General features: G+C 40.5%; 1 protein-coding gene across 2 annotated transcripts in view; it reads right to left on the minus strand.

Annotated features, from left to right (window-relative positions):
• npas2 (neuronal PAS domain protein 2) overlaps window positions 1–13,797 on the minus strand; it is a 99,918-nt gene extending 86,121 nt beyond the window's left edge. For both annotated transcript variants that reach the window (XM_065007411.1, XM_065007408.1), the window contains exon 1: window positions 13,656–13,797. The gene's annotated coding sequence lies outside the window, so the exon portion shown is untranslated. The remainder of the gene's footprint in view (window positions 1–13,655) is intronic.
• Between the last annotated feature and the right edge of the window lie 10,199 nt (window positions 13,798–23,996).

Raw genomic sequence — 23,996 nt, forward strand, 5'->3', positions numbered from 1 at the left:
CCCAACTCGGAGAGGGTGGAGAGGAGGATCTGATGGTTCACAGTATCGAAGGCAGCCGATAGGTCTAGAAGGATGAGAGCAGAGGAGAGAGAGTTAGCTTTAGCAGTGCGGAGAGCCTCCGTGATACAGAGAAGAGCAGTCTCAGTTGAATGACTAGTCTTGAAACCTGACTGATTTGGATCAAGAAGGTCATTCTGAGAGAGATAGCGGGAGAGCTGGCCAAGGACGGCACGTTCAAGAGTTTTGGAGAGAAAAGAAAGAAGGGATACTGGTCTGTAGTTGTTGACATCGGAGGGATCGAGTGTAGGTTTTTTCAGAAGGGGTGCAACTCTCGCTCTCTTGAAGACAGAAGGGACGTAGCCAGCGGTCAGGGATGAGTTGATGAGCGAGGTGAGGTAAGGGAGAAGGTCTCCGGAAATGGTCTGGAGAAGAGAGGAGGGAATAGGGTCAAGCGGGCAGGTTGTTGGGCGGCCGGCCGTCACAAGACGCGAGATTTCATCTGGAGAGAGAGGGGAGAAAGAGGTCAGAGCACAGGGTAGTGCAGTGTGAGCAGAACCAGCGGTGTCGTTTGACTTAGCAAACGAGGATCGGATGTCGTCGACCTTCTTTTCAAAATGGTTGACGAAGTCATCTGCAGAGAGGGTGGAGGGGGGGAGGAGGATTCAGGAGGGAGGAGAAGGTGGCAAAGAGCTTCCTAGGGTTAGAGGCAGATGCTTGGACTTTAGAGTGGTAGAAAGTGGCTTTAGCAGCAGAGACAGAAGAGGAAAATGTAGAGAGGAGGGAGTGAAAGGATGCCAGGTCCGCAGGGAGGCGAGTTTTCCTCCATTTCCGCTCGGCTACCCGGAGCCCTGTTCTGTGAGCTCGCAATGAGTCGTCGAGCCACGGAGCAGGAGGGGAGGACCGAGCCGGCCTGGAGGATAGGGGACATAGAGAATCAAGGGATGCAGAAAGGGAGGAGAGGAGGGTTGAGGAGGCAGAATCAGGAGATAGGTTGGAGAAGGTTTGAGCAGAGGGAAGAGATGATAGGATGGAAGAGGAGAGAGTAGCGGGGGAGAGAGAGCGAAGATTGGGACGGCGCGATACCATCCGAGTAGGGGCAGTGTGGGAAGTGTTGGATGAGAGCAAGAGGGAAAAGGATACAAGGTAGTGGTCGGAGACTTGGAGGGGAGTTGCAGTGAGGTTAGTGGAAGAACAGCATCTAGTAAAGATGAGGTCGAGCGTATTGCCTGCCTTGTGAGTAGAGGGGGAAGGTGAGAGGGTGAGGTCAAAAGAGGAGAGGAGTGGAAAGAAGGAGGCAGAGAGGAATGAGTCAAAGGTAGACGTGGGGAGGTTAAAGTCGCCCAGAACTGTGAGAGGTGAGCCGTCCTCAGGAAAGGAGCTTATCAAGGCATCAAGCTCATTGATGAACTCTCCGAGGGAACCTGGAGGGCGATAAATGATAAGGATGTTAAGCTTGAAAGGGCTGGTAACTGTGACAGCATGGAATTCAAAGGAGGCGATAGACAGATGGGTAAGGGGAGAAAGAGAGAATGACCACTTGGGAGAGATGAGGATCCCGGTGCCACCACCCCGCTGACCAGAAGCTCTCGGGGTGTGCGAGAACACGTGGGCGGACAAAGAGAGAGCAGTAGGAGTAGCAGTGTTATCTGTGGTGATCCATGTTTCCGTCAGTGCCAAGAAGTCGAGGGACTGGAGGGAGGCATAGGCTGAGATGAACTCTGCCTTGTTGGCCGCAGATTGGCAGTTCCAGAGGCTACCGGAGACCTGGAACTCCACGTGGGTCGTGCGTGCTGGGACCACCAGATTAGAGTGGCCGCGGCCACGTGGTGTGGAGCGTTTGTATGGTCTGTGCAGAGAGGAGAGAACAGGGATAGACAGACACATAGTTGACAGGCTACAGAAGAGGCTACGCTAATGTAAAGGAGATTGGAATGACAAGTGGACTACACGTCTCGAATGTTCAGAAAGTTAAGCTTACGTAGCAGGAATCTTATTGACTAAAATAATTCAAATGATACAGTACTGCTGAAGTAGGCTAGCTGGCAGTGGCTGCGTTGTTGTTGTTCTATCTCTCTATAGTGCTGTTTCTTGTATTATGGTCTCTTGTTTCTTTAGAGGTTTCACTTTGTTGTCCTTTTTCTTTTCCTTTTTCTTCTGTCCTTATTTTGTCTTCCTTTCTTCTGTTAACTAGATATTTTTTGTTGTTATTCTTTGTAAGCTAGCTAGCTTCTTCCAGGAGAGTCCCTAGCAACTGCTTAGCAACAAGTAAACAATTCAGCTAGCAATTCAGCTAGCTAAGATAACTGTACAATTTTATGAAAAATAGTTACTTCTTCAAAAGCCTGTCTTTTTGGTTTGTTCCTTGTTTTGTCTTCTATTGAGTCTTGCAGTTTTCTCTTGATTTTTTCGATGTACTTCACTCTAAAAAACCATTTAAATCTCAATATATACAGGAGCTCATTTTTCAGCAGCTGCTCAATTTGGAACTCCGGAACACATATATCTCACCAGCTCTATGAAGACACTTTGTCCTTTCCAATGGAAAACACAGGGGTTTCAATACCTCGGGATCTTCATAACACCAGATCTGAATAGCCTTTTTAAGGGAAATTATCTTCCACTCCTGGATCGAATCAAGAACGATCTCCAAACCTGGATCTCCCTCCCAATTAGCTTAGTAGGAAGAATTAATGTAATCCGTATGAACGTCCTCCCTAGACTGAACTACTTATTTCAGATGCTCCCATGCTATCTCCCAGTTTCCTTCTTCAAAACAACTAACCAAAGCATCACCAAATTTATATGGGGCAATAAAATAACCTAGGATCAAGTTTTCCACTTTATCAAAACCTGAATCTAAAGGTGGTCTTGCCCTTCCCTCCCTTCAATTGTACTACTGGTCTGCCCAAATCCGCAACATGCTAACATGGATCACAAACAGACAAGAGTCAACGTGGATTCAGATAGAAGCCCAATCCTGTGGTTCATTGCCCTTAAGCTCAATTATATTCATTAATAACTTTAGTGAAGTGGGCAACATAGCCAAAACCTTTGCGATTTACAGCACCCTACTAGCGTGGAGGGACTGTAAGAAATACCTGGGCATTTCCTCCCAAATATGTTCTCACTCGCCTATAGTAGGCAACCCAGACTTGCCAAAAGCCCTGAGGGATGCCAACTTTAATCTTTGGCATACTCTAGGAATCAGGACCTTTTCAGACCTATTTCATCAGAAAACCACTTCACTGAAATCCTTTCAAGAGCTCTGCAGTGAATTCGATGTGCCAAGATCCCATTTTTTAAAATATCTTCAAATTAGACATGTAATTTCCTCATTTACCTCCAAGAGGAGGTTTAGAACTCAGTTGAATGAAGTTGAAACCCTTCTTGTCACAGCTCAATCCATTAAAGGCAAAATATCTTACATCTATAGACTCTTTTCTGAGAAAGGAAGATCCTCCTTTACGCCTTTGAAAATAATCTGGGAAAAGGACCTTGGTCTGACTATCAGTGATGAGTTATGGGCGGAGGTTTGCGACAGGGTATACTGCTCCTCTACCAGTGTAAAAATGAAGGAATCTAATTACAAATTTTTGTACAAATTTTATTATACTCCTTTGAGACTCCATAGAATGAAAACAGATATGTCTCCTAACTGTAAAAGATGTACCTCTGAAAGTGGAACCTATATGCATGTATTTTGGAGCTGTAGGGAGATTGCCAGATTCTGGCAATCTGTACATACTGCTGCACAGAAAATACTAGAGGTACAGTTTGATATGACCCCGTGTATCTATCTTCTTAATGCCCAGCAGGACTTTGTTCTTGATCCTGACAGAGAAAATTTGCTTATGACTATTACATACTTTGCTAAGAAATGTATTCTTCTATTGTGGGCCTCTAATACATATAAAATGTGGATTGACCAGATTGTTGACTTTCTTCCTCTTGAAAAGCTCACTTATGACCTCCACAAGAGACAGCCCAAGTTTGATAGACTCTGGTCTCCACTACTCAACTATATTTCAAACTGGACAGAGTGAACGGGGTGACTAGGGAAATGCGCAGATACATGTTGTGTAAGGTACTGTAAAACCTAAAAACTAATTATTGGCCCGTCGTCTCAGCGAATGCTTGAAATAGCTGATAAGAAACTTGATAGTGCTGCTGCAAGTGTTATATGTTTTTTTTGTGTGTTTTTATTTTAATTTAGTTTTTGAGTACGTGTGCGTTTGTGTGTGTGTGTATGTATATGTGCGTATGTATGTACGTATGTATGTATGTATGTATATATATCATTCATTTTAACTGTATTTTTATTTTTTCAAATGTATTATTATTTTTTTACTTTTTATTTTTTTAAAGCCTGTCACATCTGTGAATGTGGAATGTGTTTTGTTGGTTGATTGAAAAACAAGAAAACTTAATAAAACTTTAAATTGAAAAAAAAAATGTATGAGAAATACATTTTAAAAAACAATGTTGATGTAAAGACTAGAGGTCAACCGATTAATCGGCATGGTCGATTAATTAGGGCCGATTTAAAGTTTCCATAACAATCGATAATCGGCATTTTTGGATGCCGATTATGGCCGATTACATTGCAATCCACAAGGAGACTGCATGGCAGTCTGACAACCTGTCACGCGAGTGCAGTAAGGAGCCTAGGTAAGTTGCTAGCTAGCATTAAACCTATCTTGTAAAAAACTATCAATCTTAACAAAATCACTTGTTTACTACACATGGTTGATGATATTACTACTTTAACAAGCTTGTCCTGTATTGAATATAATCAATGCGGTGCCTGTTAATTTATCATCAAATCACAGCCTACGTCGCTAAACGGGTGATGATTTAACAAAAGTTAATTGGAGAAAAAAGCACAATCGTTGCACCAATGCACCTAACCAAAAACATCAATGCCTTTCTTAAAATCAATACACAAGTATATTTTTTTAAACCTGCATATTTAGTTAAAATAAATTCATGTTAGCAGGCAATATTAACTAGGGAAATTGTGTCAGGGTATATGGAGCAGTTTGGGCCTCCTGTCTCGTTGCAAACTTTGTGAAGACCATTTCTTACTAACATAGACCGTAATTAATTTGCCAGAATTTTACATAATTATGACATAACATTGAAGGTTGTGCAATGTAACAGCAATATTTAGACTTAGGGTTGCCACCCGTTCGATAAAATACGGAACGGTTTCGTATTTCACTGAAAGAATAAACGTTTTGTTTTCGAAATGATATGTTTCCAGATTTGACCAAATTAATGGCCTAAGGCTCGTATTTATGTCTGTTTATTATATTATAATTAGGTATATGATTTGGTATTTGATAGAGCAGTCTGACTGAGGCAGCAGCAGGCTCGTAAGCATTCATTCAAACAACACTTTACTGCGTTTGCCAGCAGCTCTTCGCAATGCTTGAAGCACAGCTCTGTTTATGACTTCAAGCCTATCAAGATTAGGCTGGCAATACTATAGTGCCTATAAGAACATCCAATAGTCAAAGGTATATGAAATACAAATGGTATAGAGAGAAATTGTCCTATAATTCCTATAATAACTACAACCTAAAACTTCTTAACTGGGAATATTGAAGACTCATGTTAAAAGGAACCACCAGCTTTCATATGTTCTCATGTTCTGAGCAAGGAACTTAAACGTTAGCTTTTTTACATGGCACATACTGCACTTTTACTTTCTTCTCCAACACTGTGTTTTTGTATTATTTAAACCAAATTGAACATGTTTCATTATTTATTTGAGACTAAATTGATTTTATTTATGTATTTTATTAGGTTAAAATAAAAGTGTTCATTCAGTATTGTTGTAATTGTCATTATTACAAATATTAAAATAAAAATTGTCTGATTAATCGGCAGTGGCTTTTTTTGGTCCTCCAATAATCGGAATCGGTATCGGCGTTGAAAAATCATAATCGGTCGACCTCTAGTAAAGACCCCTGCCAACTAATATCAACAGTTGTATTTTGTTTAAGACATTGTTTACCTTCAGTATTGCCTGGTGCCTTGTAATTCCATTAGTAAAAACCCACATATCTTTAAGATAGTTTCTCATTTCTGTCCCTCATGAGGAGGGAGGATAATAAAAGTTCACAAAAGTAACAAGCAATGATAGACCTACCAATTAGTTAGTGATTTTACTGATATCAACTTTTTTAAATGAATTATTAAGTGATTAAAACTCGTAATTCCGTTACCAAATTGGTAATGGAATACCCAAAAAAGTCAATAACCGAATTATTACAACTGAATTGGCTACAACGGGAAATCACAATAGTCATAAACCATAGTTGGGTCACCTGCTATACTGTCCTCCCTTCCACTACCATGCTGTTATGTTGAGCTCATAACTGTTTTCATTGTCTTTCTGTCATCTAGTGGTCAAACCAAGAATGTTAAAATAATCTAAGTCTAGACAACCCCTCCCTCTCTCTCTCTCTCTCTCTCTCTGCCTTTGCACTCTCACTCTCCAGTTAATGTCCCCGGTCCTAGCTCTTACTGACACCTACCTATGAGCCCTCTCTCTTTCCATTTACATTAACCAGCATCCTCGCCCAATGAGCACCTACCAACACCGGACATCCATTGATGTTGAAAAGTAGTTTACATTTGATCAGCCCAACCTGGTATTGATGTTAACGTCCACAGACGGACCGGACAAGTTTGGTTAGCACAGTACAGTACAGCACTGTACAGTGAGTAGAGCACAGTGGAATACAGTACAATACAGTAGTGCAGTACAATACAAGGAGTACAGCACTGCTACGCTGTGATGTCCACACTTGTGAAACATGAGGAGAATGACATTCATATCCATAATTATGCATTTCTGTGTATTAGAGATCAGGGACCCATGATGTAATTCCATTGCCGGCTGTAAATCCACTTCTTATTGTAGTTCAATAACTCAAGGTGTCATGTCATAGCTGACACCCCATTCTATCTGCAGACATCTTTCAATCTTAATATGGAGCAGATATTTGAGAATTTTTTGAAAACATGGTCGCATAAAAACCTGAGGGAGATTTTACCACGATTCCGTTACCAAAGTTTGTCTCTGCACAGATCTTCCACTAAATACGTTTTTGTAAATGTTTCAGTGGAAATTGTTAAAAGTAGTCTTTGTGCATAGATTTGTATGGTTTGTTAAACTTTGAAATCAATGTTTTTTATTTGACATACAATTTCAAGTGAATAAACTGAGTCAAAGCGTAAATCCGTTACCATGGAATTGCTCATGAGGTGATTATAAGTACGTCATATTCTTATCCTGTTGATAGATGCATCACACTTGACTGTCACTTCAGTACAGAAGTTACATGTTAATTACTGATCTTACATCCATTCCAATTAGGTGCCGAAAGTAGGGCTTAGCAATCCCCTTCAAAAATGAATTAAACAAATATTTGACTATTCAACCAATTTCTAGGAAACAAGCACCCGGTGTCCAGGTCAATTAATGTCAGTCACTGCTTGAGGACATAAGCCGCAGGAAACCAACCGTCAAATGCATGACGTTGGTGATGGGAGGCATGTTTATGTTGATATCTAATGTGGAACAGTGCAGCTGACACCCATGTGACATTCCATTGTCAGTGTCCCAAAGAAACATACTACAACCACTAGGTGATTTAACAAGTGAAGAGGGGCCCGTAAATAGATGCTTGCTGTGCAACAGCTGTTCACTGCCAACGTGACTGCCTTCATTTTTACTTCAAATTCTAGAGGTATAAATAAGGAGGTTAAAAATGTACTCAAAATCACTAACTATTGACTTCTACTGGCCTGTGAAGCTATGATAACCCCTGACATCTGTTATCTTCCAAACCTTCTGTTCCAATACAAACACACTAGACAATTGACGACTAACGCTACCAGGCATTTAGCCCCCCAAATCAAACCATCATAGTTTTGGAGTTAAACCCTTTTCTCGGCTTGGCCCTGACCTGTCTGTGACATAAAGGGTCATGGCACAGTCTCTGTCTGACCACAGTCTGGCGGATTTAATCAACTGAATCCATTCCGAATCATTCTCTGAATGTATTTTTTTACCTAACACTTGCATTTACACTGGATTAGGAGCATTGCTATTTCTCTGCAGAGTCACTTTTCTGAAGTGCAGGTATGATTAGATTGTGTCCTGAATTGCTGCTGAGCAGAATGCACTGTCCAATCAGAGCCACTGACGATGATTTGGTGGTCCTCAGAACGGAAAAGGTTGGGAACCGACGCAGTAGGCTAAATCCTCACTGATGTACCAAAATAGAGGAGTTCACCTGGGTGTCACAATGCTAAAACGTCGCTTCATAAAATTGAAGTTTTCGGTAATATAAAACTGCCCTTTAAAAAGGAAAACTCCAGCCAGCACACTTGAGTTGAGCTTGATGCTTCACTTTAACAACTACACCTAATAACAAAATAATAAAAACACTTCAGCAATAGACATTCTTCTCAGGTTAGCCTTCATGCAATGAAAAACGACCAGCAGGTACGTTCCATTGAAAGAGTTCATAATGAAACATTCTCAGGTACATTATAGAAACAGGAAATGGTGCGGTGCGATCGATCCTCACTGCTCACAGCTAGACCTAAGAATAAAGTGAATTCACTGCTCATCTCGAGACCTCTATGAAATAAACCTGTAGTCATGTTTCACTAATTTATTGTGTGCTTGAAATGAACCATCATGAGTTGAACATTCATCAAAGCCTTGAAGAGAGTCTTTCTTAAAGGGACAGAGCACAGGGGGAAAAAATGACTTTGCTTTTACACGGACCTGCTCCATTTGTGCATGGCTAGTCACACTTAGCATCCCCAGCGATATTCCAACTAGCGTTCAGTTTAAGCTTGCAGGACATGGCCCAGTAACCTACTTTCCCTCCAGCAGGCTCCGTAACAGCAGAGGCTGCGTGTCATGAGTTACCTAACATTCACACAGCATATTTTCAGGCAGAGAGACGTGAAAACCCTCTACAGCATAAGGAGGGGGCTGAGACCCCCATTTCCTCTCTGTACACCTTTCGATTAAAAACAAAAACGTGTCAAGGAGCTCTGTGAAAGTAAAGGTTATGGCATCACCTCTTTAACAGAACTCACTGCATCTGTTCTAAAAGCTCATAAAAAGCATGTTGCATATTTTCAACCTTTATAGGGCAGCAGGTAGCCTAGTGGTTAGAACGTTGGACTAGTAACTGAAAGGTTGCAAGATCAAATCCCCAAGCTGACAAGGTAAAAATCTGTTGTTCTGCCCCTGAACAAGGCAGTTAACCCACTGTTCATAGGCTGTCACTGACAATAAGATGTTTTTCTTAACTGACTGGCCTAGTTAAATAAATAAATAAAATAGCCAAGGCTTGAACTGACCCTCTATACTGCCATGACACAGCTTTGCTAAGAAGACCTTATAGAGCCCCACAGTGGATGTGTCATAATATTCATATAACCTAGCTGTAAAACAGGGAAATTGTTCCAATTGTTTTTCCACCATTCAATTTTCCAATAGGGTATTTTAGAAACACTTCAAATAAGGGCTGTGTTTCGTGTAGGCTTACCATGCTGTGACGTTTTGATAACCATGTAAATCTCTCTTGGACAAGGTGACTTTTATCAATGCAGTACCAGTCAAACGTTTGGACACACCTACTCATTAAAGGGATATTCTTAATATTTACTATTTTCTATATTGTGGAATAATAGTGAAGACATCAAAACGATGAAATAACACATATGAAAACATGTAGTAATCCAAAAAGTGTTTTATATATATATTTGAGATTTGAGATTTTTAAAAGAAGCCACCCTTTGCCTTGATGACAGCTTTGCACACTCTTGCCATTCTCTCAACCAGCTTCATGAGGTAGTCATCTGAAATGCATTTCAATTAACAGGTGTTCCTTGTTAAACGTTCATTTGTGGAATTTCTTTCCTTCTTAATGCTTTTGAGCCAATCAGTTGTGTTGTGACAAGGTAGGGGTGGTATACAGAAGAGAGTCCTATTTGGTAAAAAACATATTATGGCAAGAACAACTCAAATAAGCAAAGAGAAATGACAATCCATCATTACCTTAAGACATGAAGGTCAGTCAATCTGGAACATTTCAAGAACTTTGAAAGTTTCTTCAAGTGCAGTCACAAAAACCATTGAACGCTATAAATTAAACTGGCTCTCATGAGGACCGCCACAGGAGGGGACGACCCACAGTTACCTCTGCTGCAGAGAATAAGTTCATTAGATTTACCAGCCTCAGAAATTGCAGCCCAAATAAATGCTTCACAGAGTTCAAGTAACAGACTCATCTCAACATCAACTGTTCAGTGGAGACTGCGTGAATCAGGCCTTCATGGTCGAATTGCTGCAAAGAAACCACTACTAAAGGACACCAATAAGAAAAAGAGACTTGCTTGGGCCAAGAAACACGAGCAATGGACATTAGACCGGTGGAAATCTGTCCTTTGGTCTGATGAGTCCAAATTTTTGGTTCCAACCACCGTGTCTTTGCGAGACACAGAGTAGGTGAACGGATGATCTCCGCATGTGTGGTTTCCACTGTGAAGCATGGAGGAGGTGGTGTGATGGTGTGGGGCTGCTTTGCTGCTGACACTGTCAGTGATTTATTTAGCATTCAAGGCATAGTTAACCAGCATGGAAGGAGACGCATTCTGTCTCCTAGAGATGAATGTACTTTGGTGCGAAAAGTACAAATGAATCCCAGAACAACAGCAAAGGACCTTGTGAAGATGCTGTAGGAAACAGGTACAAAAGTATCTATATCCACAGTAAAATGAGTCCTATATCGACTTAACCTGGAAGGACGCTCAGCAAGGAAGAAGCTACTGCTCCAAAACCTCCATAAAAAAAGCCAGACTACGGTTTGCAACTGCACATGGGGACAAAGATCATACTTTTTGGAGAAATGTCCTCTGGTCTGATGAAACAAATATAGAACTGTTTGGCCATAATGACCATCATTATGTTTGGAGGAAAAAGGGGGAGGCTTGAATGCCGAAGAACACCATCCCAACCGTGAAGCACGGGGGTGGCAACATCATGTTGTGGGGGTGCTTTGCTGCAGGAGGGACTGGTGCACTTCACAAAATAGATGGCATCATGAGGAAGTAAAATGATGTGGATATATTGAAGCAACATCTCAAGAAGTTAAAGCTTGGTCGCAAATGCGTCTTCCAAATGGACAATGACCCCAAGCATACTTCCAAAATTGTGTCAGAATGGCTTAAGGACAACAAAGTCAAGCTATTGGAGTGGCCATCTCAAAGCCCTGACCTCAATCCTATCAAAAATCTGTGGGCAGAACTGAAAAAGCGTGTGCTAGCAAGGAGGCCTACAAACTTGACTCAGTTACACCGGCTCTGTCAGGAGGAATGGGCTAAAATGTACCCAACTTATTGTGGGAAGCTTGTTGAAGGCTACCCAAAACATGTGACCCAAATTAAACAATTTAAAGGCAATGCTACCAAATACTTATTGAGTGTATGTAAACTTCTGACCCACTGGGAATGTGATGAAAGAAATAAAAGCTGAAATAAATCATTCTCTCTACTATTATTCTGACATTTCACGTTCTTAAAATAAAGTAGTGATGCTAACTGACCTAAGACAGGGATTTTTTTACTAGGATTAAATGTCAGGAATTGTGAAAAACTGAGTATAAATGTACTTGGCTAAGGTGTGTGTAAACTTCCGACTTCAACTGTAAAATATATTTAGATTTGTTTAACACTTCTTTGGTTACTACATGATTCCACATGTGTTATTTCATAGTTTTGATGTCTTCACTAATTATTCTACAAAGTAGAAAATAGTAAAATAAAGAAAAACCATTGAATGTGTGTCCAAACTTTTGACTGGTACTGTATATTCGGCTCGATTTACTCTCATATTTGAACATGCTAATTAGAATCAAAGTAGACATCATGCAAAACGACAATTCCCTGCAAGCTCCTACATGTCATCTCTAGCTGACACCTTTTCTAACAGATACTGTGTCAAATTTAAAACTTGTACAAGACATTTCACAGAACTGTCCATTTAAATACATTTGGCCAATTTATTCATTACTGCATTTAGCTAACATTAGATAGTTAATTCAGAGATTCTTACCTTTGCCTTGATTCGGCAGTCTCGTCCAGATCATCATGGCATTTGTAGTTTTTTATGATAGCCACATTAGTAGCTAATTAACGTTTCATTTATAGGATAAGTCACCTTATCCTAGAGAGTTTTACACGGTTATCAAAACATCACGCCAGGGTAAGCCTACACGACACATAACCCTTATTTTAAGTGTTTCTAAAATCACCCGAGGGAAAAATGAATTGTGGAAATAGCGATAGGAACCATTTCCGTTTTGGTATTATGACTCATACTGTGGTACTCTATAGTAGAAGTATCTATCGATGGAAGGGGAAGTTACATGAAGAGATAGATAAAAATGGGCAGATGAGTGAGGAAAAGAAAGAGAAAAGGAGATGTCAGCCAGTAGAGGGCAGACAGTGTATCTCTTGAAAAGTCTAACTCTTAGTGGGTTGGCTCAGTAAAATAAGCTTAGCTACCTCACTTCACCATTACTTCACCTCACCTACTCTGGCAACCAAAACCCTGACCACATGGGACTAGCCTCATCACAGACCAGATGAACAATAGTAAAACCATCAACATAGGCTTCCAATCCTGGCTCCTTGAACACTTTATCAGGATCATTGTGAGCCAAAAATCATCAAATCGTCAGTATCAAGGCAAATGGAAACTTAAATAATGTGATGTCTTCAAAATAATGTCTCACATGATTGTAGTGTGTGTTGAAGTAATTCAACGATGACCACAAACTTTTTGCCATTATAGATTGTTTTTGTGAATAATATCCATTATCTGAACTAAGCCAGCACTATTTCTGCGAGTCTGATATACATTCAGGATCGGTGTGAGTGGAGAAGAGTCCCCATCATCATCATCAATCGTACCACGCAATCATAGGCCTACATTTTCTCATAAGGATGAACAGCTTTCGTTGCAAATATTTTCTCCTGACGCCCAGAACAACTGCGCAGCACGGGTAAATTTAGTTTCCCTTCTTTAATAAATACATCTGAGGCGTGACGTCACTGCAACTGGCTCATGCTTTTTCATGAGTCATGAGTTACATAACAATGTCTCTTTTAGTGATTAACCTACATAAATTAGATGTTGTAAGGAGTGCTCTCCTGACAGTGTGGTCACGATCAACCTTTCAGAACGAAGTAACTTTTATATAGGACCAAAACTATAATTCCACGACTGGTCTGGCTCGCATGGATAGCCTACTGTCTTTCCAAGTAGACTACAGGCTATTCAACACATCCAAAACGTGCAGCCTTATTCTTAATACTGGATGAAAATAAATAAAAATAACTTGGTATAGCCTGTCAAATTAGGTAATCTAATAGAAAACCGCCTGGAAGTTCCCATTTCCGACAACTGCACGACTATAAAACCATAGACTATCATGCACCGGCATATCAATGGAACATCAACTTTCGATCAACCTTAGCCAGATGTCACTCACTCCACTCAATGTAGGTTACGCGTGAACTTGCTGTAAGCGAGTGAAAGTAATGCATTAACTTACTTAATGTAAAGCAGCAACGAGGGGACGATTCCGATATGAAAATCCCATCCGAGAAATACAACAAGGCTTTTAGACTCCTATTCCTACCATGAAATAGTGTTAAGTAACTGGCACCGTTTCTGTAGGCAATGAGATACTTCGAAGTGTTTTCACTGCTGATGTTCATTTTCCAAACCACACACCTCACAATTTACATCATCAGCCGTCGTCGCACCTTAAAAGGAGCTACAGGGAGTGACCTAACCAAGCGCGTCGTGTCCAGATTCGCTACAGTAGGGGAGGGAGGAGGAGCGTCCGGCACGAGCGCATATCCTCAGTTCATTGCCATTGAAGCGTAGCCCGCCAACGTCATCGCCTAAAATTATGGACAACATTCACTACTCAGCCAATTCGTTCACAGTAATGATCGAGGCCATCTGGCATCTAGTGCTTCAGGACGACCTCATCCCATTTTTATCACATTGCTATTTTTCCGATTTATGCATGCATCATAGTGCTGTAGCTTTAGTTCTATTGTCGCATTAAAACAACTGGAAACTCGAAAATCTCCGACTTCTAACTTCAGTGCGTTCAGGACAACTGGAAACTCCGATTGGAAAAATCTTTTGATGGTCATCCAACTCGGAATTACAATTGTGGGCCTCCTTTTAGAGCTCCGACTTTGCGACTTGAAGATCACTGACGTTATGATTTGATCTCGAATTTTTCTGAGTTCCCAGTTGTCTTGAAAGCACCATAAATTGACGTGTGCCCAGCAGCAAACTAAGTTACACAACAACCATTATTTTGCAAGTACAGGGCTTCTGCTACTTGCAAACTTCCATCGCAGTAAATTATTGAAATTGCAGAATGGACTGATATTGTGTCACTACCTTAACACTCATTTGCTTTTTATGTCTAACCTTATTGCCTATTTCAAATAATCGCCTACCATTGGCCTATTGACATGTGGTGCACATATTGGACAAAACTACATAGGCATATGCTACAGCTCAAAGTAGCCCACTATAATTTGAATAAAAGGGTGGGTTAAACTGGGTCATACAGGGTATTTACAGTCTCTGTACAGGACAGATAAAGGCCACAGTATTGCCATCTGGTGACAGACATGATCATTGGCAAATTATGATTTTCCCTCAAAAAATCAAACCCAACTCATAATAGAAAATAAGTATGACTTTTGTATCTACAATGATTTAGAAATACCATGAGACATTCACATTATCTACAGTATATCACTGAAACATTCAAATGTCATTCAAAATGTTTTAAATGAATGATTTCCACATTTACATGGATTAACAGGTGGAAAATACATTTCCAGATAACTGAATTTGTGACATAGTCTATCATACTTACAAATTCAATTCAACATTTGCATCAACATGATCACTTAGCCTATGTGTGAGATATTTTCACATTTGCATAAGCAATGGTGTGGCATGGCTAATCTTATTCACCAGCAGATTATCAAACCTTGTGGCAAGTAAGGTTTTGGTGTGGAATGTTTAAAGCTAGAATCCTTAGTTGCTACATCCATATTTGGACTTTAATGACATGTACCCATTGATTCTTGAAGAATACAACCTATCAATGCCTGATGAGCTTAGTTCAATTGTTGTGCCCCATCAGAACCCAAAATATAACCTTGTTTTACTCCAATGTTTGTAAACATCACTGTAAATGTAAACAAACATTGTATAGTCTGAAAACATGGTAAAAATATAATTTGCATCCTCTGTCTATGAATTTGAGAGTGGTAACATTTCTCCAGGCACATCTGTCAACTTTTTACCGAAACAGAGGCGGGGTGTCCACTTTGTTTTTGTTACAATTAAGGATTCGAGCTTTACTTTCTTAATACGTCATTGTTGTTTTGCTTGCTTGAGTTATTTATCTTGGTCAGAGACATTCACATCCAGAATCCTGGCCCAAGAAGGGTTAGAATTTCTATATTTTATAGTGCATGTATAACCCTCCTATTTGCTATTTTGAACTATTTTCATTCACTTCAAACCAACATGCTTGCAATACATTTTCTACCCTGGGTAGGTTTTAGGCATTTATATAGTTCCATGCTTCGTCATCATTCATACAAATAATATACCATTATTTGTGACTGCTTTATAACCAAGCAAAACATGATCTATATTGTTTTAATAGAGCTCATGTACTGCTTGCTTATAAAGCAGTCACAAATAATGGTATATTTTTTAAAATGTGGTGTACAACCGAACATATTGAGAGGGATTTCAAGAGTCCTTGCTGTTACACATATGCACTCCAAAACAACTTTGACCTGAAGTGAATTGATTTGGAAATCTGATAATAGCACAAACCTTATGGAAATCACTTCTCTTTGGTGAATCACCCTTGGTTACATTGCATGATAACCTTACAGGATATGAGTTCAATGTGTGTCCATGGCGACAGGTTGACTTCATTCTATTTCAGAAGAGGAGAGAGAGCAAGCGATATCTCTTAGCCATTACCTAACCCTTGGACTCTTCCCTGTGCTGTATTCAGGGGAAGTAGGGGTGCTGAGGGTGCTGATAAATCAAAATCAAATAAAAAGTAAGGGTGCTGAGGGTGCTGATAAAAATATATATGCAAAAATATATATACAAAAAATATCCCACCAAATTAGTACACTAGGCGTTTTTATTACTCCTGTATGATTAATTACATTGTCTGAAAGTATGAAAAATACACTGACAACATCACAAATATATTATCTGTACAGCTAAAAACAACAATCCAATGTAAAAACAAGTTGACATTGAGGTTAAAGAAAGTGTGCTTTCTCAATTTACCTAATTTTTTTAACTCTTCATTTAGACAAAATCAAGACATCAATATTCCTGTAATGTTTTTTTGTATAAAAAATCTTAATTTACAGCTTAATTTGAGCCAATTCAGAACAAATCCTGCGATTAACTGAATTACATGTTTTCTATTGTTTGATAGCCCTACATAAAACATGACTATTATAACATAAAAAGCCATCACTACAGTTAATGCCTACACAGACATGTATTAGGGGTTGTCCTAGTATCCATGGTAGCAGTTGCATAAATGATAAACTTCCTTATTAACAATTCACATCTTACACACCAGTGGAGTCATCATGGTATATCTTCTTTCATCATTAGTTGACCAGGATCCATGAAGCAATGACAAGTAAATGAACTGTGTTATACAACTCCCACCTACCTTACAGACCTGGTAACCTGAGGTTATGCCATCATGGTGAGTCAGAGAAGAGTGAAGAAATAAAGTGAGAAACACACATTTACACACAAATGACAATCAATTAACGCAAGCGTCCAGCCAGTCACATACGTTGTACTGCTGTGATTTAGTAGTTCAGCATTTCTCCAAAGCCAAACTAGAGATCTTCACATACAGACACATACAGCCTACAGTATGTGATCAATTCTCTTTCCTTAAACATATATTAACGCAACGGTATTTTAATGTACAGTACATTTGATTGGATTTTTATTTATATCACTAACATTTAGGAGACATTTAGGAGACTTGTTCAAACAAGTTATGTTGACAACGGCTCTCTCTATTCGATTCAGTTTGTCAACTAGACCTAACAGAACTGTTTGGGATTGAGACAAACATGAATTCAAGTTTGAAAACAGGCTGAAAGAGAGCTGCCTTTATATGAGGAATATGCTGGTGTAATTGTCTGTTTCAGTCTTTCATTCAATCCATTGAGACAGTTATACAACCCTCCAATCCAGTGGTGACCCGTCATTCAGGCCATGTGGGGTAGAGCCCCACTTGTTTTGAGCCCCACATTTGTAGCTATGTTTTTGCATGTTATTTTGGCATTAATACGTGTCACATATCAGTTTGCAAACAATGTAAAAAATATATATATATATATTTCCTTGAGTTAATAATGCTGCATACAAACATGATCTCTTGTTATGCTTTCTTGAGTAAGGCATCTCCAAAATGCAGGTGTTTCAGCCTAGCTCAGTGCTTTCTGTGGTGGTGGGGCAGCCAGCAGAAAATACGAAGCATAGGAGTTGGTAATGTTCTCTAGTTGCGCTGTGATTGACTCAGTGTTCTAAGGGTAGAGCTCGAAAAGTCAAGCCCCTTGGGTGCTGCCATAGAGTTACATTAGAAGTGCCCATCCAAGAAGGCGCAAGGTCATAGATACAATGACATCAAATCACATTTTGTATTTACAGTAGCTTTGATTGGACGAATCAATCAATCAAATGTATTTATAAAGCCCTTTTTACATCAGCCGATGTCACAAAGTGCTGTACAGAAACCCAGCCTAAAACCCCAAACAGCAGGCAATACAGATGTAGAGGCAGATATAGAAGCATGGTGGCTAGGAACAACTCATTGACTGATCATGTCAACATCATACTTTCAAAATCTTAACTAGCTGTCATCATGAATCAAGTCGACAATCTACTGGCAAATCATATAAATCATATCATATCATATAAAGAGAAATAATGAAGAGAAATGATAAATAAAACGTATTGGTGCTCATCGGCCATTGGACATTACAAACATTACACAACACGTTGGAAATCACAAATTCAACAATGAGTAGTTTGGAAGGAATCAGTGGCTGACTGCAAGCATTGCAAAGCAATCACTAGCCTGCTATTCAGTGGAGTGGCTGTTGAAGAGTCTCTTTTTGCCAAGCTTAAAATAATTAACATTCAACATTGGCCAATGCAGTCAATGAAGCGTTATTTGTTCCGTGCTCAAAACAACTGTTAACTCAGGAACTGAGAAATCTGACTTCAGTGAGTTCAAGACAACTGGGAACTCGGGATAAAACGAGCTCCGACTGGGAAAATACGTTTTGAACGCTCATCCAATTCGGAATTGTAAGTCATGAACTCGGGCCTCTTTCTAGAGCTACGACCTGAAGATCACTAACGTCATCATGATTCAACCTAGTTTTTTTTCCAAGTTCCCAGATGTCTTGAAAGCACCATAAATCAACAGAATGCTGGACTTTGATGATAAAGTTTGATTACAAAATTTGCACACAAAGGATCGTCACTCCACCTTCCTGTTCAAGTGAGCACAGCACAACAAGGTGAGTCCAAAAATGTACGGTATGCTGCTGCATAAATTATGTAATATGCCAGGGAGATATGTATATTGTAGCTAAGAAAGTAATACTAAGTGTATGTTGTGTAGTAAGCTGTTAGTAGCCCACCCTAATAATTTGTTCTATTTCCCCCTCTTAATTTTGCCAACTGTTCTGACTTGTTCTGACGAACGAATTGACTGTTCTGACTTGCCTACTGTTCTGACAGTGCACATGTGGCCTATAGCCTGATTTAGAGAAATGTTATCAAATATTGTAAGAACTTTCATTGTCTGCTTATATGCCCCCTTTATTTATCCTCCGGTTCTGACTTGGTGTACAGGGAAAAACTGTAAGAACGGCCCATGTTCTGAATTCTGTCGCTGTATACTACTGCTCCACCTGGCTATCAGCAGAGCCTTGTTTGGCAGAAAAACAGTTCATTCAGCCTCATTTACTGCCTTTTAAAAAACATAGCTTATATGGCTGACTTGCTTAAACAAATGTGGTTTCTACTGACAATTGAGATGTACAAACTACGGTATAAGGGGACGACAAGCACATAATTAGGATTAAAACAATAAGCTAGCTAGGACGGAAGTAGTCAATAAAACTATTTGTTCAGCATGTCATGGCTGTTGAAAGGAGAGGACCAAGGTGCGGCGTGGTGAGCATACATTTTCCTTTTATTAATCATAATGACAAAAACAAACCGTGAAGCTCTTCCTGCCATCCACGACCTCTACACCAGGCGGTGTCAGAGGAAGGCCCTAAAAATTGTCAAAGACTCCAGCCACCCTAGTCATAGATTGTTCTCTCTGCTACCGCACGGCAAGCGGTACCGGAGCGCCAAGTCTAGGTCCAAGAGGCTTCTAAACAACTTCTACCCCCAAGCCATAAGACTCCTGAACATCTAAAAAATGGCTACCCAGACTATTTGCATTTCCACCCCTTCCACCTTTCCAGAAACAAGTCTCTCACCGCTTGCTATAGACCACCCTCTGCCCCCAGTTGTGCCCTGGACATTGTAGGTGAATTGATTGCCCCCCATCTATCTTCAGAGCTCGTGCTGCTAGGTGACCTAAACTGGGACATGCTTAACACCCCGGCCATCCTACAACCTAAGCTAGATGCCTTCAATCTCACACAAATTATCAATGAACCTACCAGGTACAACCCCAAATCCGTAAACACGGGCATCCTCATAGATATCATCCTAACCAACTTGCCCTCCAAATACACCTCTGCTATCTTCAACCAAGATCTCAGCGATCACTGCCTCATTGCCTGCATCCGTAATGGGTCTGCGGCCAAACGACCAACCCTCATCACTGTCAAACGCTCCCTAAAACACTTCAGCGAGCAGGCCTTTGTAATCGACCTGGGCCGGGTATCCTGGAAGGATATTGACCTCATCCCGTCAGTAGACGATGCCTGGTTATTCTTTAAAGTGCCTTCCTCACCATCTTAAATAAGCATGCCCCATTCAAAAAATGTAGAACCAGGAACAGATATTGTCCAGATATAGCACAAAAACATCCTGGGGCGTACCGCATTAACATCGAATAGCCCCCTTGATATACAACTTTTCAGGGAAGTTAGGAACCAATATGCAGGCAGTTAGGAAAGCTAAGGTTAACTTTTTCAAACAGAAATGTGCATCCTGTAGCACAAACTCAAAAAGGTTCTGGGACACTGTAAAGTCCATGGAGAATAAGAGCAGCTCCTCCCAGCTTCCCACTGCACCGAGGCAAGGAAACACTGTCACCACCGATAAAACCACTATAATTGAGAATTTCAATAAGCATTTTTCTAAGGCTGGCCATGCTTTCCACCTGGCTACCCCTACCCCGGTCAACAGCCCTGCACCCCCCACAGCGACTTGTCCAAGCCTCCCCCATTGCTCCTTCACCCAAATCCAGACAGCTGATGTTCTGAAAGAGCTGCAAAATCGGGACCCCTACAAATCAGCCGGACTAGACAATCTGGACCCTCTCTTTCTAAAGTTATCTGCCAAAATTGTTGCAGCACCTATTACTAGCCTGTTCAACCTCTCTTTTGTATCATCTGAGATTCCCAAAGATTGGAAAGCTGCCGCGATCATCCCCCTCTTCAAAGGGGGAGAAACTCTAGACCCAAACTGCTACAGACATATATCTATCCTACCATGCCTTTCTAAGGTCCTCGAAAGCCAGGTTAACAAACAGATTACCGACCATTTCGAATTCCACCGTACCTTCTCTGCTATAAAATCTGGTTTCAGAGCTGGTCATGGGTGCACCTCAGTCACGCTCAAGGTCCTAAACGATATCATAACCAGCATCGATAAGAGACAGTACTGTGCAGCAGTATTCATCGACCTGGCCAAGGCTTTCGACTCTGTCAATCACCTCATTCTTGTCGGCAGACTCAACAGCCTTGGTTTCTCAAATGCCTGCCTCGCCTGGTTCACCAACTACTTCTCTGATAGAGTTCAGTGTGTCAAATTGAAGGGCCTGTTGTCCGGACCTCTGGGGTGCCACAGGGTTCAATTCTTGGGCGGACTCTCTTCTCTGTATACATCAATGATGTTGCTCTTGCTGCTGGTGATTCTCTGATCCACCTCTACTCAGACGACACCATTCTGTATATTTCTGGACCCTTCTTTGGACACTGTGTTAACTAACCTCCAGACGAGCTTCAATGCCATACAACTCTCCTTCCGTGGCCTCCAACTGCTCTTAAATGCAAGTAAAACTAAATGCATGCTCTTTAACCGATCGCTGGCCGCACCAGCCTGCCCGTCCAGCATCACTACTCTGGACGGTTCTGACTTGGAATATGTGGACAACTACAAATACCTAGGTGTCTGGTTAGACTACAAACTCTCCTTCCAGACTCACATTAAGCTTCTCCAATCCAAAATTAAATCTAGAATCGGCTTCCTATTTCGCAACAAAGCCTCCTTCACTCATGCTGCCTAACATACCCTCGTAAAACTGACCATCCTACCGATCCTCGACTTTGGATGTCACTTACAAAATAGCCTCCAACACGCTACTCAACAAATTGGATGCAGTCTATCACAGTGCCATCCATTTTGTCACCAAAGCCCCATATACTACCCACCACTGCGACCTGTACACTCTCGTTGGCTGGCCCTCACTTCATACTCATCACCAAACCCACAGGCTCCAGGTCATCTACAAGTCTTTGCTAGGTAAAGCCCCGCCTTATCTCAGCTCACTGGTCACCATAGCAGCACCCACCCGTAGCATGCACTCCAGCAGGTATATTTCACTGGTCACCCCCAAAGCCAATTCCTCCTTTGGCCGCCTTTCCTTCCAGTTCTCTGCTGCAAATGACTGGAACGAACTGCAAAAATTCCTGAAGCTGGAGACTCATATCTCCCTCACTAACTTTAAGCACAAGCTGTCAGAGCAGCTCACAGATAACTGCACCCATCTGTAAGTAGCCCATTCAACTACCTCATCCCCATACTGTATTTATTCATTTATCTTGCTCCTTTGCACCCCAGTATCTCTACTTGCACATTCATCTTCTGCACATCTATCACTCTAGTGTTTAATTGCTATATTGCAATTACTTCGCCACCATGGCCTATTTATTGCCTTTACCTCCCTTATCATACCTTATTTGCACACAATGTATTTAGAGTTTTTCTACTGTATTATTGACTGTATGTTTGTTTATTCCACGTGTATCTCTGTGTTGTTGTATGTGTCGAACTGCTTTGCAATATCTTGGCCAGGTCGCAGTTGTAAATGAGAACTTGTTCAAAACTAGCCTACCTGGTTAAATAAAGGTGAAATAAAAAATATATTTAAAAATAATTATATTCTGCTGCTACTCTGTTATTATCTATGCATAGTCACTTTAATAACTCTACCTACATGTACATATTACCTCAATTACCTCGACTAACCATTGCTCCCGCACATTGACTCTATACCCCCTGTATATAGCCTCACTATTGTTATTTTACTGTTGCTATTTAACTATTTGTTACTTTGTTATTTCTAACATTTTTATTTTCTTAAAACTGCATTGTTAGTTAAGGGCTTGTATAAGTAAGCATTTCACCTGTTGTATTTGGCGCATGTGACAAATAATCATGCAAACAGGATTTTTCCATCACATTCACCACAAATACCAAAGGTATGAATTCTGTTGTGTGCATGTTTTGTTAATCATCTGTATAATTACATTTTTGGGGATAAACAGACTTCACCCTCCCTACATCTCTGATGAATATGACAGGAAACTTGTTCAATCACCATGCACTGCAAAATCATTCTGGCTGTGGATACGGAGAACATCAACACATTAACATCAACACGCCAGAGGATAATACCCATTGGACTTGGGGCTCTGCCGGGAGTCTACCTCATATTGAGATTTTTAAATGCTGCTTTGCCATTAAAATCATATACACTGAGAACTAAAATATTGTGTTATTCATATTATTATAATTAATAATAACAGGGGAGTTGGGGGGGTAGTTTAAAAATGAACCCTGAAAGGTTCTTCAAAAGGTTATTTGAGAATCCATTAAAAGGGGTTCTTTGAAGAACTTATAGGTGTTCCCCCAGTTTCAATTTGAAGAACCCATAAAGGATACTCCAGGAACCGTTTTATTTTTCTGAGTGTAGGGTGTTGGGACTGCTGTTGGGACTCTGCTGCTGGGACAGCTTTATGCAGGCCCTAACAGTTTGTGGGCAGCGTTATAGTGCAATTAATGTATTGTTTAGTGTTGTGCAGTGGCTTTGCTGGCATGCATCCCAACTTTTTTGTTGTTGTTTGCCCCACCACACTAAAATCACCACTGCTCCAATCCTGACCTGAAACACACGGCTGTCAGTCTTGTCTTGGTTTCAGAAAAGGTTATATGTTCATTACATTGATCTGACGTTTTACATAAATTCAGCCTGACTTAAATCTGAGGTTTAATGCTAGTTTTGCCTTTTTGTAGTATGTATAGTTTTTCTTTGAGGGAATGGTTAGATTTCTAAATCATTGGGCATTTAAGCAGAGCATTACAAAGTTACTAGGCCAATCAGTGGCCTTGGTTTCCATATTTCCTCCATCAGAAGCCAGACATGTTCTCAAGGTTTCCATGATTGTCTTTACTTTCCATGTTTTTAAACTCTTGGTTTGCTGCCTGTCATTAAGTCAAGACCTTCATTCTTTCTTGTTTTTCCAGTAAGTATTTGCTGTGTGAATTGAATTTTTTTTTGTTATAATTCTTGAACCACAAA

Source organism: Oncorhynchus nerka, linkage group LG22, assembly GCF_034236695.1.
Source record: "Oncorhynchus nerka isolate Pitt River linkage group LG22, Oner_Uvic_2.0, whole genome shotgun sequence".
Classification (NCBI taxonomy): Eukaryota; Metazoa; Chordata; class Actinopteri; order Salmoniformes; family Salmonidae; genus Oncorhynchus; species Oncorhynchus nerka.